Genomic DNA, 15,937 nt, shown 5'->3' on the forward strand with positions numbered 1-15,937 from the left:
AGTTTTTACAGACAACTCTGCCTCTAAGTAATACACTTTTTAGCTAGAGTAATGCGAAATCTCATACTGGATGTTTTAATACAGGGTGTTTCAAAAATGACCGGTATATTTGAAACGGCAATAAAAACTAAACGAGCAGCGATAGAAATACACCGTTTGTTGCAATATGCTTGGGACAACAGTACATTTTCAGGCAGACAAACTTTCGAAATTACAGTAGCTACAATTTTCAACAACAGATGGCGCTGCATGTGATGTGAAAGATATAGAAGACAACGCAGTCTGTGGGTGCGCCATTCTGTACGTCGTCTTTCTGCTGTAAGCGTGTGCTGTTCACAACGTGCAAGTGTGCTGTAGACAACATGGTTTATTCCTTAGAACAGAGGATTTTTCAGGTGTTGGAAATCCCACCGCCTAGAACACAGTGTTGTTGCAACAAGACGAAGTTTTCAACGGAGGTTTAATGTAACCAAAGGACCGAAAAGCGATACAATAAAGGATCTGTTTGAAAAATTTCAACGGACTGGGAACGTGATGGATGAACGTGCTGGAAAGATAGGGCGACTGCGTACGGCAACCACAGAGGGCAACGCGCAGCTAGTGCAGCAGGTGATCCAACAGCGGCCTCGGGTTTCCGTTCGCCGTGTTGCAGCTGCGGTCCAAATGACGCCAACGTCCACGTATCGTCTCATGCGCCAGAGTTTACACCTCTAGCCACACAAAATTCAAACGCGGCAATCCCTCAGCGCCGCTACCATTGCTGCACGAGAGACATTCGCTTAGTGCACAGGATTGATGACGGCGATATGCATGTGGGCAGCATTTGGTTTACTGACGAAGCTTATTTTTACCTGGACGGCTTCGTCAATAAACAGAACTGGCGCATATGGGGAACCGAAAAGCCCCATGTTGCAGTCCCATCGTCCCTGCATCCTCAAAAAGTACTGGTCTGGGCCGCCATTTCTTCCAAAGGAATCATTGGCCCATTTTTCAGATCCGAAACGATTACTGCATCACGCTATCTGGACATTCTTCGTGAATTTGTGGCGGTACAAACTGCCTTAGACGACACTGCGAACACCTCGTGGTTTATGCAAGATGGTGCCCGGCCACATCGCACGGCCGACGTCTTTAATTTCCTGAATGAATATTTCGATGATCGTGTGATTGCTTTGGGCTATCCGAAACATACAGGAGGCGGCGTGGATTGGCCGCCCTATTCGCCAGACATGAACCCCTGTGACTTCTTTCTGTGGGGACACTTGAAAGACCAGGTATACCGCCAGAATCCAGAAACAATTGAACAGCTGAAGCAGTACATCTCATCTGCATGTGAAGCCATTCCGCCAGACACGTTGTCAAAGGTTTCGGGTAATTTCATTCAGAGACTACGCCATATTATTGCTACGCATGGTGGATATGTGGAAAATATCGTACTATAGAGTTTCCCAGACCGCAGCGCCATCTGTTGTTGAAAATTGTAACTACTGTAATTTCGAAAGTTTGTCTGCCTGAAAATGTACTGTTGTCCAAAGCATATTGCAACAAACGGTGTATTTCTATCGCTGCTCGTTTAGTTTTTATTGCCGTTTCAAATATACCGGTCATTTTTGAAACACCCTGTATGTTCCTCAGTTATGGATAGCTCCTCCTATGGCGTTTGATTCAATTAGCTTATCCTCTTCTGTCATATAATTCAACAATATTTTTTCACACAGTTAAGAATTCGACGCAAACGTTAATTTTCAATGCAAAAAGGCTGTCTGCTGGCTTCGACTTGCCTAGCATCCAAAGTTAACACGTTCTAAGTAGGCTGTTTAGGTATTTATGTTCGTAACGCCACGTAGCGCTCTATATGAAAATCACTGACTGTGCTGTGTACAGTCTGTGGCTGGTTGGCACTGTTGGAATATTCGCTATTGTAGTGTTGGGCAGTTGGATGTGAACAGCGTGTAGCGTTACGCAGTTGGAGGTGAGCCGCCAGCAGTGGTGGATGTGGGAAGAGAGCTGGCAGAATTTTGAGAGCGGACGATCTGGACTTGTGTCCATCAGAAAGAGTAAATTTGTAATAATGGATATCATGAACATATATATATATATATGATCACTTTTAAACGTTATTAAGGTAAATACATTTTGTTCTCTATCGAAATCTTTCATTTGGAAACTATGCCTATCAGTAGTTAGTGCCTTCAGCAGTTAGAACCCTTTATTTACCTGGCAGTATTGGCGGTCGCTGTATTGCAGAAGTTCGAGTAACGAAGATTTTTGTGAGGTAAGTGATTCATGAAAGGTATTGGTTATTGTTAGTCAGGGCCATTCTTTTGTAGGGGTTATTGAAAGTCAGATTGCGTTGAGCTAAAAATATTCTGTGTCAAGTTAGTGATGATCAGAATAAGTAAAGAGAGAAATGTCTGAACGTTCAGTTTTGCTCAGCTGTTTGAAAATCAAATGACGTATGAGGTTAATCAGCGCTGTCTTTTTTAAATTTTTCTAAGGGGACGTTTCGACGTGATATCGGTAAGTTGGCTTGGGCTGGCCACAGCTTTCTGGGATCTGCGGTGCATCGCGTTTTCTTTCCGATCAGCCCTGCAAGATATCCATCTTGCATGTCATTAGTTTCAAAATCATGAAATTTCCTGAAACTATCTTTTCATGTTCATATCCTCTTCGAACACAGTTTCCAACATCTGAAACATATTAATGCACGGATACCAATGCATTCAGCACACATACCCAGGACTGATGTTGTTCCTATCACTCTTTGAAATACTAACATGAGTCCAGAGCTCATGCTGTTATTGCAAAGAATACGAAAAACAGTACACCTGCAAAAACGTTAGTATGTGTAGGTAATGTGTAAGTTTTGTACAGGAGCTGCATTATGTTTCACCAAGGTTACCCTCCATAAAAGTCAATTATGCCAGCAATTGGACTTGTATTGTTTTGAAATTATCGATTTAAAAAAATCTAATCAAGATAATACAAACTTTTAAATAAATAACAAGATTTTTTGAATATTTACTTTTCCACAGATCTTTCTGCACCACAGGACACAGTCTAAAACGCTGCTTCTTTGTGCTATAAAATTTTTCCTCCTCCTACACCCACCGCCCCCCACCGTCTCCAGCAAACTTGGCATCCAGTGAGATCTTCCTCTTTCCTCGAATGACGAAAGCATTCCTCGGCATGTATTTCCCCGATGGCAAACGGGTCATTTTCGAGTTGGAACTCTTCCTCGGCAATCAAAATGCAGATTTCTGCAACTGAGATCTTCGCCAAGTTAAGCGAATACAGTGTCGCTTTGTAGAATAAAACTGTAGGGGAGGCAGTTTTGTGCACACAGCTCGATTCGTTAATCAAAACTTGATGACAATGATCACATGACTCAAGTACATCTGCGAAAACATTGCTATCGACAACTTATAGTCATACACTCCTGGAAATTGAAATAAGAACACCGTGAATTCATTGTCCCAGGAAGGGGAAACTTTATTGACACATTCCTGGGGTCAGATACATCACATGATCACACTGACAGAACGACAGGCACATAGACACAGGCAACAGAGCATGCACAATGTCGGCACTAGTACAGTGTATATCCACCTTTCGCAGCAATGCAGGCTGCTATTCTCCCATGGAGACGATCGTAGAGATGCTGGATGTAGTCCTGTGGAACGGCTTGCCATGCCATTTCCACCTGGCGCCTCAGTTGGACCAACGTTCGTGCTGGACGTGCAGACCGCGTGAGACGACGCTTCATCCAGTCCCAAACATGCTCAATGGGGGACAGATCCGGAGATCTTGCTGGCCAGGGTAGTTGACTTACACCTTCTAGAGCACGTTGGGTGGCACGGGATACATGCGGACGTGCATTGTCCTGTTGGAACAGTAAGTTCCCTTGCCGGTCTAGGAATGGTAGAACGATGGGTTCGATGACGGTTTGGATGTACCGTGCACTATTCAGTGTCCCCTCGACGATCACCAGTGGTGTACAGCCAGTGCAGGAGATCGCTCCCCACACCATGATGCCGGGTGTTGGCCCTGTGTGCCTCGGTCGCATGCAGTCCTGATTGTGGCGCTCACCTGCACGGCGCCAAACACGCATACGACCATCATTGGCACCAAGGCAGAAGCGACTCTCATCGCTGAAGACGACACGTCTCCATTCGTCCCTCCATTCACGCCTGTCGCGACACCACTGGAGGCGGGCTGCACGATGTTGGGGCGTGAGCGGAAGACGGCCTAACGGTGTGCGGGACCGTAGCCCAGCTTCATGGAGACGGTTGCGAATGGTCCTCGCCGATACCCCAGGAGCAACAGTGTCCCTAATTTGCTGGGAAGTGGCAGTGCGGTCCCCTACGGCACTGCGTAGGATCCTACGGTCTTGGCGTGCAATAGTGCGTCGCTGCGGTCCGGTCCCAGGTCGACGGGCACGTGCACCTTCCGCCGACCACTGGCGACAACATCGATGTACTGTGGAGACCTCACGCCCCACGTGTTGAGCAATTCGGCGGTACGTCCACCCGGCCTCCCGCATGCCCACTATACGCCCTCGCTCAAAGTCCGTCAACTGCACATACGGTTCACGTCCACGCTGTCACGGCATGCTACCAGTGTTAAAGACTGCGATGGAGCTCCGTATGCCACGGCAAACTGGCTGACACTGACTGCGGCGGTGCACAAATCCTGCGCAGCTAGCGCCATTCGACGGCCAACACCGCGGTTTCTGGTGTGTCCGCTGTGCCGTGCGTGTGATCATTGCTTGTACAGCCCTCTCGCAGTGTCCGGAGCAAGTATGGTGGGTCTGACACACCGGTGTCAATGTGTTCTTTTTTCCATTTCCAGGAGTGTATTTTCCCTGCACATTTTTTTTTTTACTTTTATGCAAGTGGACGAGGTAGTTATTTTTGCGACGCATTTGGTCTCCCTGTAATTACCCTGTCCAGACCCATTATTGCGACCTCCTGTCAGAAGCCTGAATAACCAACTTTTACAGCACGAGACGTCCGGGAAAAGGGTCAATGAAGTTCTGCCGACTCCATTGCCTTGGCGAGTTGCACTAGACTTCTCGTTTGAGGATCCATGGCACTAACAACCTGTAAGTAGGCTGTTTATGTTTTCTCAGGCTGTTTATGTTTTCTCTATGTAAGTAGGCTGTTTATGTTTTCTTATTGGCAACGTTACGTAGCGCTCAATATGAAAATCACTGGCTGTGCTGTGTGCAGTCTGTGGCTAGTTTGCATTGTTGTCTGCCATTGTAGTGTTGGGCAGAGGCAGCTGGCTGTGAACAGCGCGTAGCGTTGCGCAGTTGGAGGTGAGCCGCCAGCAGTGGTGGATGTGGGGAGAGAGATGGCGGAGGTTTCTAATTTGTAATGAACTGATATATATATTATGACTTGTGATGATATTAAGGTAAATACATTGTTTGTTCTCTATTAATATCTTTCATTTGCTAACTATCCCTATCAGTAGTTAGTGCCTTTAGTAGTTTGAATCTTTTATTTAGCTGGCAGTAGTGGCGCTTGCTGTATTGCAGTAGTGGGAGAAACGAAGATTATTGTGAGGTAAGTGATTTGTGAAAGGTATAGTTTAATGTTTGTCAGGGACATTCTTTAGTAGGGAATTTTGAAAGTCAGATTGCGTTGCGCTAAAAATATTGTGTGTCAGGTAAAGGTCAGTCGTGTATAATTGTTCAAAGGGGACGTTTCATATGTCGACCCTTAGCCGAGGATACCTCACTGGAATCTTCTGATTTTTTTCTTGTAGTTTGTGTAATTAGCGTAGATTTTGTTTATTGCTAGCGCGTAATTATAGAGAGAATTTCCTTTGTAGTTGTAGTTTTTCATTGTTGTACAGTAAAACAGTTGTGGCATGCATGTAGATTTGCACCAAGTATTTCGCAGCTGCAATTAACTAGATATTATTTTCAGTGCTATGTTAATGTGTTCTCTTATTTTTGATCTTCAAATTGTGTTTTTCTGTGTTGTCGTGTGAAATACTGTAACAATAATGGCGTGTGAAAAACGTAATACTAGGCTCCAAAGTAAACTGAGAAATGACAGTGAAGACGAAAGCAGTGTGTTAGCGCCACCGAGTAGTGAATTAACTGATGTTCAAAGTAGTAATTTGGTAATTGTGAATAGGGAAATGGAGCGGGCTGTAAACAATGGTGTAGACAGTGGAACAGGTAGTGAACAGGGAAGCATTATCGATCGATCGGTCGGCAACAGCTCGCCTCAGGAATCCGAAATGACAGGACACAATTTCGCAAATACTGTAGATTCAGGTTTTGGGTCATCACCGTTTTCTCAAATAAGTCAAGACACATTTTCTGCTTGTCAAAATGTGAATGTTGCCGGTGCAAATGCACTGCCGAAAAGCGTAGAGAAACAGATTCCAGACACTAATACATTATTATTGCAATTAATGCAACAAATGGAACAAAATCAGAGACAAACACAGCAAAAGCTTGAAAAGTTAGACACAATGGAACAACACCAGAGACAAACACAGCAACAGTTAGACACAATGGAACAAAATCAGAGACAAACACAGCAACAGCTTCAAAAGTTAGACTCATTGGAACAAACTCTTGAACAAACGCGTGAAGATTTAACTACTGAGTTACATCACATTGAAACGAAATGTCAAAAAGTCTGTAATGACGTAAAAACACAAATTTGTGAGCATTTCCAACCTATTTTTTCGCGGCATGAAAATGCATTACAGAATCACGAAGCAGCCATAAAAGAACTGCAAATTATTGTTCATGAAAATCATGAGACCTTGCAAGCTAAATTTGACTCAGTTGCATCTACCGATTCGGTTACGCAACTTGCAATAACTCAGGAAAACTTAAAGGACACAGTAGATACGATTTCAACACAAATGGACACTCTGAAACTTGGTTCAGAAAAACACACTGAGGAAATGTGTTCACTATCGGAGAAAGTAGCCGAACTTTCGGATCAGGTCACTAACTTATCTACAAAGGTAGATGATGATCTGAATGACACAAGACCTGTAGCCTTCACTGACACTGAAGAGTGCGAACAAATTAGGAAATTCAAACAAAATCAGAATCAGATTAATACGCAACACCAAAGAGAAATCCGGGAAGTACAAGATCAGCTGACACAGTTAATACAAGAATTACGTATTTCAGAGGATACTCGCGCCCCAATACGGGAAGAGGGACTTAGAAATACGGAACAACCACAAAATAATAACACAGGACACTTCGGAAGTTATGAAAGAAATTGGCAAGGTGCACCGAATTTTGAAATGGAACCGCCGAAACGACATAACAATGACCGATATGCGACTCGCCGACATGATGACTTTGACTATAAGCTGTTCATTACTACACGTAAATTCAAAACATTTAAGAATTCTGGCAACGACATTCATCCACAAGCATGGCTCCATCAATTCTCTCATTGTTTTCCTCCCAACTGGTCGTTGGAACACAGATTAGAATTTATGTGTGGCTACTTAGAGAATGAACCAGCTGTAAGAATGCGATCGGTAATTCACGATTGCCACAGTGAAGGAGAGTTTTACCATGCCTTCCTCTCAGCATATTGGTCTCAAGCCACACAAGACCGCGTAAAACATGGTATCATAATGATGAAACATTTCGAACAATCTGAATTCTCCAGTCTTGTGAAATATTTTGAAGACATGTTGCACAAGAATCAGTACCTGTCAAACCCATACAGCCCCTCAGAACTCATCCGCATTTGCTTACTCAAATTGCCTGAACATTTACGGCATATTATTTTGGCAGGACGTTGCAAAGACGACATTGAAGCATTTCAGGGACTGTTACAAGAACTGGAAATTGACACTGACAATCGCGGAACGCGAAAACAGGAACACAACAATTACAGGTCACATCTGTCACAATTCCGTGACGACAGAAGCAATAACTATACACGACAAGCCTATTCTTACAACGTAAATCGTGACCAAAACAGACACCACCCGTATGACAACCACTGGCAGAGTAATAGTTACAGAGAAAGATCACATTTCCGTAGTAATGAATATGACAGAGATAACCATAGAAACAGACAATATGGGAACCAAAATAATTATTATCAAGGGAGACAGGATAACTTCAGACGCAACAGTTCAGCGCGCAGTTACGACTCAGGGAGAAATTCTCCACCACATGACCGACAAACAAGAAACTATGTAAACTACCGACAAAACGACAGACGTGAATTTCATCAGAACTGGCGGGATTCTAACAGAGCTGGGCCCTCTCGGCAAGGCGAATTTGTAGAAGTTAGGTCTCCTAATCCCAATAACGACGCGCGCCAACAAAGAGACAGACAATGACTCGCACAGCAGGCAGCCGCGTGCGGCCGCTGGCTCAGGGAAAAATAACAAAGACGCGAACCTTGAGAAAAGATTTAGCATTCCTTACCGACGTGTAAAACATGACAATTGCTGTGCAGTTGAAAGTCTGCGTACTAGGAAGAGTAAAGGTTTACACCATATTTCACATGTAAAACCGTTTATTGACAGATAATCTGCCTTTTAACTTTGTCTTTGCCATAAAACGTTTCACTTCACGTTACTAGTATGCTTTAGAAACTGTTACCATGCAACAATGTTTGAAGTTAAATATCCAATCAAGATCCAAGAGAACTTATTTAAACAGAAATGACGAATGCATTGTTATAGTAAACAGACGTCACAGTGTTATTGTGTGTGTACATTCTTGCTTGTTTGTTGCACGATTACGTAACGACTATAAGGCTCACATACTTAGAACATTTACCAGTACTGCTAATGAGATTTTAATGCAACATTTTGGTTTATTTGAAAATACATTCTGAATTTAATGTGCTTTCTGAGAGATACCAGATGACACAGAGGTTAGTCTATGTGACAGCTACACGATTTTTATCACGACGCTACTAATGAGTGACAATTTACAATGTTGCTTTTGCGGTGTATCTGTTTTATATCTGCACAGTTTTCTGAATTCTTCTGGAAATCAAAACATGTTTTATTAGTAACTTTTGTGGTATAGCTACAAGGAGACAGCCTTTTCCATAGCACAACAATACGTTACAGCACAGTACTTTCATCATCACAACAATAAGCGTAATAACTAAGATATCTCTACGCAAAGCATTTCACTTTTGTTTATCATGAGGTAAGTACATTGGCTTCTGCAGAACTTAGCTTTTGGAGGAAAATAACTACGACACTTTCACAGAGATTATCTTACAACAATATGCACATTTAGCGCTACAGGACACGCATTTCAGTGATTAATTTTGTACTTAAAACATTTATTTTTAAAGATTTTTGAATTACAAAGAAAGTTTTCAGTGATACATTTCATTTCATTGCTGTAATCTGTAACACCTGAGGGTATAATTACATTAATCCTCAGGGGGGTACACGCTTACTTTGTGTACCATGTGTGTGGCAACCACAAGGAGCCCTAGCTAATATGGTATTTGCTTACACAACTTTACACATCGGTACCATATTTCTCTAACACACAAATTACACAGCTATCTGATTATTTAACTGAGAGAGACAAACATTTATTTTACTGCATCAGTGACACATGTTTACGCAATTACACCGTTGGATAACTTCACACTTATGAAACTGTATTTTGTCTGTACTTTGTAAACTGTTCATATTTTTTCGGAATCATTGTGATACTATGAGAGCTTTGAATGATGTATTTGGTATGAGATCATGATTTTTAAAGTACGTTTGAGGCAGCTGACACTTTTGACATGAGCAGAGAATTATTTTAGGCTTAGAAATTATTGGAGGAAGTTACGACGATTTTGAGATTTGACTGAAGTGTTATGATGTTATTATTACGACGACGATGTGTATTATGTTGTTGAGGAATGTTTATTATGCTACGTATTTCTCACGATGAAATATTGAAGAAGTGTCGACGAATATGTATATGTATAATGAGGTAAGGAATAATGAGTAGTGTTTAGGGACTCTGATTTATGAAAAGGATGTTGGAAACCAAGAAACGTACTTTAAGAGTTGTGAAATGTGTGACTGTATCACAATGCTGACGAATATTTTTTTTTTGGACACTTATATTTATAGGATTTTGTTTCTACAGATTTGCAACGCTAATTCTTGACCTGTGAAATATTTTTAAATGTGACTGCAACGGTAGCAGAAACTGCTGTCGTAAATATTTCCGTACGAAAGTTAAGTGACCACCTGCACGTAATGCGTCGCGGGCACCCAGCTGTGTCAGACGCCTGGAGAAAAAGCCATTATTGCGAGCCCTTTTCAGCGGCACAGGTAGAAAAAAAAAAGGGGACGTGGGACGTGTCAAACACCTGGAGAACAAGCCATTAGGGTGTGCCTTTCATCGCTAATGCGACACCCTCGTTACTTGAAAACATATGATTACTCGCACTTTGTGCTAATTACTGAAATGCTTATGAATTGATGGGAAATATTCGTACATCTGCACACCTGATTACGACAAGCGTCTTTCTACGAGAGTTGAGAGCTACTAACTTATGAAATGTCACATGACTACTGAATGATATTTTTATGCTTTGCTTTTCATAGTTGCTTATTTCATTTGACATCTGTTTTCCAGCTGTGTTGCAGCATTGCTTTTATAAAATAAAATGCATTTGCTAATGTGAACACTTTCTGTCAACAGATCTATTAAATAATTATTTTATGATCCACATTCTTTAAAAAAGGAGCACTTGGAAAGGAAAGAACAATAAGAAGGATCTAGTAACAGTAACACATAATTTTCTTTTCAAGTACATGGTAATATTTCTTTTTACAATCAGTTGTTGTGGTGCACCACTTTAATTACATAGACATTAAGATGATACATTTCCCTTATCTGCATTGTTGTTTAGTGTAATATTTTTTCTGCTTGCGCTATGTCATGTTTAGGTATAAGTTGCTGCTGTTTGCCAGGCATAGTGTTATTGAATTTGACTTTTGCTCATTTATGCTGCTAGCTTTGCAAATTGGCATTTTTTTTCATTGCTGTTTATATTAATTGTTTTATGTGCTGCTGCATTGCCTCGTCCCTTAGTTTAGCATCTGAGCTCAGTAGATTTAAGTTAGCTTAAGAGGGGGTAGACTATATAAGAAACTGACTATGGAGAATAGGTAAAGAAATGCATTGAGAAAACAGGTTTAGGTAGGATTTTCTTGGAAATAAATGTTGAGGTAAGAAATGTATGAACATATAAATACAGAAAGCATGCTTAGATAGAATTTTTTGGGTGGAAACAAAGGATGAAATAAGAGGAAAGATATATGAAGTTTTGGGTTGGGCTGCAGTACCACATGTTACACTGAAAACGAACCCTGTACATTCCCTTTTGTGTTATCCCACTATATGTTTGTGTACCCTTGTGTATTTGTTTACTTCCTGTCTCTGTGTACAGTTTCATAGAATTTTTTTTCTCTTCTAATACTAAGCTATATTCACTATGAGGAGGAATACTGTTATCCTCAAATATAAGTTGCATTAATAATATGTTATTTTCTTTGTAAAGTTGTTTACAATTCTGTTCTGTTTCAATGTTCATGTGTGAAATTAATGTTTCGAAAACTATTCTCATTATTTTATGTATGTACTTATGTCACTATTTTTGTAACATTGACGTATATGTCTATTTCTATTCTTTTGTAACGCCTGTTTTACTACAAATGTTATCTGTATTGTTATGTTCTTTAATGATGTATTTTGTACCTTTGTTATTGTATTTTTATGTTATCAAATTGTAATTGTTACCAGTTCTTCCAATTAAGTTACATTTCACTGCACACGTTTCTGTTGGTCATAGTATATGGACAATATGTGAGAAGTAGGGACTGTTAGTGTTTGCACGTGTGTTAATAATTCAGCAAGGGACTGGATAACAGCATTGCTGGTTCGAAGGACAATTCCAAAAACTTTGTGAGTGCACAAGTGGTGGTTTATGGACTTGCTATATTATCCGCAAGACTCTTCAATGGTGATTGTGCACCTGCACAGTCACAACAGATGGCTGCTGGCCATCTCTACAAGGATTACAGTGGGTCTGCATCTTTGATGGCCCACCAATACCGTAATCTCTACAAGGACTACAGTGGGTCTGCACCTCTGGTGGCCCACCAATACCACAATCTCTACCAGGACTACAGTGGGTCTGCTCTGTGATGACCTACCTACCAATATTCTTCAAAACTTCGAATGACTCTGCTGTGGGTTTGCTCCATTGTGGCCCATTACCTGTCAGGATGTCAAGAGTCAGCACTGTCTTTCCATTGGAAGGACAACACTACTTCTTCAAGACTGCATGGAAATCCACTACTTCTGTGTGCATTGTCTTTTACTGCTCAGACTTTGAGAAAAGAAACGGCAGTTTCACTGTGATGAACAATGTGGACTGTCTTTATGGACTGTGAGAAATTTTTAGCTTTTGACCAACAATGTATCAATAAGTGTGTGCATTTTATATCTTTGTTACTGTAATTGTGAAAATTTTTTGTCAAATCTGTATTGGCCAGTGCCCAACACCATTTGTAAAAATTTTTGTGGGGAGCATGGGGGCTATGTAAGTAGGCTGTTTATGTTTTCTCAGGCTGTTTATGTTTTCTCTATGTAAGTAGGCTGTTTATGTTTTCTTATTGGCAACGTTACGTAGCGCTCAATATGAAAATCACTGGCTGTGCTGTGTGCAGTCTGTGGCTAGTTTGCATTGTTGTCTGCCATTGTAGTGTTGGGCAGAGGCAGCTGGCTGTGAACAGCGCGTAGCGTTGCGCAGTTGGAGGTGAGCCGCCAGCAGTGGTGGATGTGGGGAGAGAGATGGCGGAGGTTTCTAATTTGTAATGAACTGATATATATATTATGACTTGTGATGATATTAAGGTAAATACATTGTTTGTTCTCTATTAATATCTTTCATTTGCTAACTATCCCTATCAGTAGTTAGTGCCTTTAGTAGTTTGAATCTTTTATTTAGCTGGCAGTAGTGGCGCTTGCTGTATTGCAGTAGTGGGAGAAACGAAGATTATTGTGAGGTAAGTGATTTGTGAAAGGTATAGTTTAATGTTTGTCAGGGACATTCTTTAGTAGGGAATTTTGAAAGTCAGATTGCGTTGCGCTAAAAATATTGTGTGTCAGGTAAAGGTCAGTCGTGTATAATTGTTCAAAGGGGACGTTTCAAACCCTATCGACGAGGTCCCACAGATTGTGTACTGGCTTAAAATCCGGCGTGTTTGGTGCCTAGACGAGCGCGGAAACGCATTCTTGAGCTCTTCTAACGACGCACGTACACTATGGGCTGTGTGACTAGTTGCATTGTCCTGCTGGTAGATGTCATCGTGCCGAGGATAAATGGCTCAGAGCACTATGGGGCTAATTTCTAAGGTCATCAGTCCCCTAGAACTTAGAACAACTTAAACCTAACTAACCTAAGAACATAACACACATTCATGCCCGAGGCAGGATTCGAACCTGCGACCGTAGAGCAGATGATAAACGGGTATTCATTGGACAAATATATCATACTACAACTGACATGAGGTACATTTTCGCGCAATTTGGGTGCAGAGATCCTGAGAAATCAGTACCCAGAACAACCACCTCTGGCCGTAATAACGGCCCTGATACGCCTGGGCATTGAGTCAAACAGAGCTTGGATGGCGTGTACAGGTACTGCTGCCCATGCAGCCTCAACACGATACCACAGTTCATCAAGAGTAGTGACTGGCGTATTGTGACAAGCCAGTGGCTCGGCCACCATTCACAAGACGTATTCAATTGGTGAGAGATCTGGAGAATGTGCTGGCCAGGGCAGCAGTCGAACATTTTCTGTATCCAGACAGGCCCGTACAGGACCTGCAACATGTGGTTGTGCATTATCCTGCTGAAACGTAGGGTTTCGCAGGGATCGAATGAAGGGTAGAGCCACGGGTCGTAACACATCTGAAATGAAACGTCCACTGTTCAAAGTGCCGTCAATGCGAACAAGAGTTGACCGTGACGTGTAACCACTGACACCCCATACCAACACGCCGGGTGATACGCCAGCATGACGATGAGGAATACACGCTTCCAATGTGCGTTCACCGCGATGTCGCCAAACACGGATGCGACCATCATGTTGCTGTAAACAGAACCTGGATTCATCCGGAAAAATGACGTTTTGCCATTCGTGCACCCAGGTTCGTCGTTGAGTACACCATCGCAGGCGCTCCTGTCTGTGATGCAGCCTCAAGGGCAACCGCAGCCATGGTCTTCGAGCTGATTGTCCATGCTGCCGCAAATGTCGTGAAACTGTTCGTGCAGATGGTTGTTGTCCTGGAAACGTTCCCACCTGTTGACTCTGGGATCGAGACGTGGCTGCGCGATCCGTTACAGACATGCGGATAAGATGCCTGTCATCTCGACTGCTAGTGATACGAGGCCTTTGGGATCCAGCACGGCGTTCCTTATTACACTCCTGAATCCACCGCTTCCATATTCTGCTAACAGTCATTGGATGTTGACCAATGCGAACAGCAATGTCGCGATACGGTAAACCGCAATCGCGATAGGCTACAATCCGACCTTTATCAAAGTCGGAAACGTGATGGTACGCATTTCTCCTCCTTACACGAGGCATCACAACAACGTTTCACCAGGCAACGCCGGTCAACTGCTGTTTGTTTATGAGAAATCGGTTGGAAACTTTCCTCATGTCAGAACGTTGTAGGTGTCGCCACCCAGGCTAACCTTGTGTGGATGCTCTGAAAAACTAATCATTTGCATATCACAGCATCTTCTTCCTGTCGGTGAAATTTCGGGTCTGTAGCACGTCACCTTCGTGGTGTAGCAGTTTTAATGGCCAATAGTGTATCTGTTACATTATCTCCATTTCCCTGTTTTTCGCTATTTACGGCAAGAGAAACTGTAGAGCGGTGTCACAGGTATGTCAAAGAAATACTCATCTGACAATAGCGGTTATCTCATCTGCATTTTTGGCATCCATGTTAGATTCTTGAAACTTTTCCATGGGCTACTTACCAAATCGTTGACGTTTTTAGAATGATTATTGGTATCGGTAACAATTCTTGCCTTCTGTTTTTCTTTTCATATGAGACAAAGCTTGAGAACTTTCCGCTGATAAACAGCCAAATAAATCAATTACATGCCACGAGAATATTTGAGGGTCGGTGACATTTTAGCGTATTTATGACTCCAAAAGCAGCTACTGTGTAGTAATGCAACACTAACAAACGAAACGAGATACTGTCATTATGAATGCAATGGTAGGAAAGACGCTGCAAGGCAGACGAGAGGCCAATGTTGTGTATAAAAGGAACGATATAATTTAAAATGCTGTTACAGCACAAATAAATAGCAGCATCGGCTAATGGTGAATGGAAACTTTTTTATTAAGTGCCTTAGTAGAAGCTCGGCAAATTCCTTTATCAACTATAGAAGTCGATCAAAATGTTTCCGTTTGAGAGCGTTACTACAGCGTATGCGCAACGTTGTAAGCGTATTGTCATATCGCTGGCTTGGTTGCGGAGTATCTTTGCGATCAGCGCGTTTGCAGAGTCGAACATGGACACGAAACTATTGTGTTGTGGGTAGCTCTGCACGTAAGAAGCATTGTTATTATGGAAGTTCAAGTGTTGCTGCAAGTCCTATTAGAGTAAAGTAATGGAATACGGAAGTGCGTATCGGGGTAATTAAAAGTGAGCAGTGCCGCCAATAACGTATTCGTGCATCCTCTCGTTGCGTCTCGCACCGTTCATCAATCATTCGCACCATGTTCGGTCTCCCAGAATGAACTAATATGAATCAGTAATACTATTGACCACAAAAGAGAGCATTTATAGTGCCAGTGTCTTGTAGCGAGCGTGAGAACGTGCGTTAGATCATCGCGTTCCGCATCATCAACAA

The sequence above is a fragment of the Schistocerca serialis genome, chromosome 8, assembly GCF_023864345.2.
Source record: "Schistocerca serialis cubense isolate TAMUIC-IGC-003099 chromosome 8, iqSchSeri2.2, whole genome shotgun sequence".
NCBI lineage: Eukaryota > Metazoa > Arthropoda > Insecta > Orthoptera > Acrididae > Schistocerca > Schistocerca serialis.